This window comes from Mixophyes fleayi, chromosome 6 (assembly GCF_038048845.1).
Source record: "Mixophyes fleayi isolate aMixFle1 chromosome 6, aMixFle1.hap1, whole genome shotgun sequence".
Lineage (NCBI taxonomy): Eukaryota > Metazoa > Chordata > Amphibia > Anura > Limnodynastidae > Mixophyes > Mixophyes fleayi.
The window spans coordinates 223,647,812-223,650,418 of NC_134407.1; positions in this window are offsets into that span (position 1 = coordinate 223,647,812).

The following is a 2,607-nucleotide window of genomic DNA, read 5'->3' on the forward strand; positions in this document are numbered from 1 at the left end:
CACCCGGAAGTAGATATCGAACATAAACAATAACTGGCAGCCAGATGGAACGCACAGACCGGAAGCCGAGTGGAACGCACAGACCGGAAGCCGGGTGGAACGCACAGACAGGAAGCCGGGTGGAACGCACAGACAGGAAGCCGAGTGGACCGCACAGACCGGAAGCCGAGTGGAACGCACAGACCGGATGTATTACATCTTCCGGGTGAGAGGCTGTGATGGGGGAAGTAACTACATAGATACATAATGATAGAGATCCCTCTGTACCCCCATAGGTCATACACGGGCAGTAGTAATAACACTGTATACATCCTCACCACAGCTGCTGGGAGTTGTAGTTCTCCCACAGTGTTATCAGTTGTTGCTGGTCCTGAGGGTGAGGGGGCCGTCTGCATCCAACACAGGGGTCAGACATTGGGGTTAGGGGGATCTGGTGCACTAGGGGGGGATTGTCAGTGTGTGGACCCATCATGGTAGAGGATGTGTATGGGGGCTGAAGGATGTACTGGAGGTATTGTGTCGCTGGATATTTCTATTTTTGTCCCACTATATTAATGAATAGTGAAAGGTCTGAAGATCCTCAGGTGGGTTTCAGCTATATCCTGGTGGTAGGATTCTTCTACGGTGTTGGTCATAGCTGGGAGGCAGGGAGTATTCCCTGTACTTGTGTTCAGCGCTTTGTTTTAATGTCATAAGATACGAATATGAGACTTTATAATATACCTTATTTTGAATAGAAAAGATACTCTTTTAAATGAGGTTCATTAGATATGTTCATGTTTCTTCTTTAGATAGTATGTATTTGTATTAGATAGTACCTCATATTCCTCAGTGTCGCTTTAAGTTGCCTTAACCTCGATATGGATTGAGGACTTACGTATACCAAGCCTCAATTTGAGAAAGGGGGCAGAGAATATATATCAGACGGAGGAATATAAAGGACACCTAATGGAATTGAACATTACACCTTGATAAAGACTTCAGTGAAGTTGAAACGCGTTGGTTTTATGCAGAGGACTTGTCGGGGGGACTGAAAGCAGCGCGAGTCGCTAAACCAGTGAGAGGGGCTTTTGTTTGTGACACGCTGTTTGACATCTGTCTTCCGGTAAAGTTCCTCTATTTTATTTTGTTTGCATGCATCTGCATTCCTGGTGATGAGAGAAGCTGAAGTGCTATTGACGAATAGATTGGGAATTCTGTGCATATCAAGTTCAGTGGGATAAGGAGGCCATCCTATGACTATATTGTTCAGCGCATTTTAGAGTTACATCTCGTAAGTTTAAACCCCTAGGGGGCGATACGACGGTGTCAACACGGTGTCTGGATGGTGGATCCTTATAAGATTACACATTTATCCCATAGTTATCCCCACATGTTTTACATTGTAATACACTATGGGGGCATATTTAAGAAAGCACGATAGTGCTTTTAACGGGTCATTAAGGTGCCTCCTGTCCTCCGCAAATTTATTAAGGGTGCATCGCAGCAGATATCATGGATATCTGCTGCTTTGCATTCCTCTTCGTTTTTGGGAGCAGTTACCATTCAACAGAATGGTGACTGCTCCTGGACGCAATCTAACAAGTCCCGAAAAAACATTTTTTTCGGGAACTTGTCATATTAATGTAGCTGGCGTACATCATCGGAATGGATGAAATCTAATGCTGTCAGCTCTGCTCCGAAGAGCAGAGCTGGACAGCACATGTGTGGAGGGATGACATGATCCCTCCCTGTCACTCAGCGCGCTCTCTCTGCAACGACAGAGAGGGGATCTGTGTGCGCATGTCCAGTTCTTGGAACTGGACATGCGCAATTGAAGAATGAAAAGAACGAGGAGAAGACCCGGAGACGGCGCTTCCGAAGAGGGGGGTAAGTATGATTTTTTACCTTCACAGGAACAGCAGTTTTTCGGAACTGCTGTTTCTGTGCAGGGCTGTACATAAATGTGAGAAATAGTTCAATCCTTATCATTGCGATAAGGATTGAAAACTACTTTTCACTTTATGTGAATATTGATAAATGTGCCCCTATGTGAGGTTTTATTTTTCCATATAGAGACTTCTACAACTGAATGCCATCTATGTTTTGTGGAAAAATATCAAGTGCAAAGTAAGGAAGCGCTTCATGTATGTAATACATTGTGTTTGTGTTATCTATATACAGAATTTTTTTGGGTAGTATTCCATTTACATATGAGAAGCTGCAAGCCAGAGTGAAGCGCTAGACACTCAGAATCCTTGTATTTTGAGCTTTACAAAGTGTTTTTTATTATCATATAATATCCATGTTTTATGTTTTTCCCGCTGTCCGATGCTTTGGAGCAGTTGTGTCTTACAAATCTATAATAATAATAACAACAGAGCACGTAAGAGATAACAAGTTATTATAGTACAGATGGAGCAGGCTCTGGTGTCCTGTTATTATAGTACAGGTGGAGCAGGCTCTGATGTCCTGTTGTTATAGTACAGGTGGGGCAGTCTCTGGTGTCCTGTTATTATAGTACAGGTGGGGCAGTCTCTGGTGTCCTGTTATTATAGTACAGGTGGAGCAGGCTCTGATGTCCTGTTGTTATAGTACAGGTGGGGCAGTCTCTGGTGTCCTGTTGTT